Genomic DNA, 281 nt, shown 5'->3' with positions numbered 1-281 from the left:
TCTTAAAAAAACTAGGTGACTGTGACATTGATGCCTACACAGTCAGATGGGTGGCAAATTGGCTAGATGGTTGCACCCAGAGAGTGGTAGTGGATGGGTTGTTTTCGACCTGGAGGGATGTGGGCAGTGGAGTCCCCCAGGGCTCGGTTCTGGGGCCTGTACTATTTAACATCTTTATCAGTGATCTGGATGTGGGCATGGAAAGCACTCTGTCCACATTCATTGATGACACCAAGGTGTGGGGCGAGGTGGCCACGCTGGAGGGGAGGGACAGAATCTAA

Source organism: Gavialis gangeticus, unplaced genomic scaffold (genome assembly GCF_001723915.1).
Source record: "Gavialis gangeticus isolate Ggan-Ray unplaced genomic scaffold, GavGan_comp1, whole genome shotgun sequence".
Classification (NCBI taxonomy): domain Eukaryota; kingdom Metazoa; phylum Chordata; order Crocodylia; family Gavialidae; genus Gavialis; species Gavialis gangeticus.
This window is presented reverse-complemented; position numbering follows the sequence as displayed.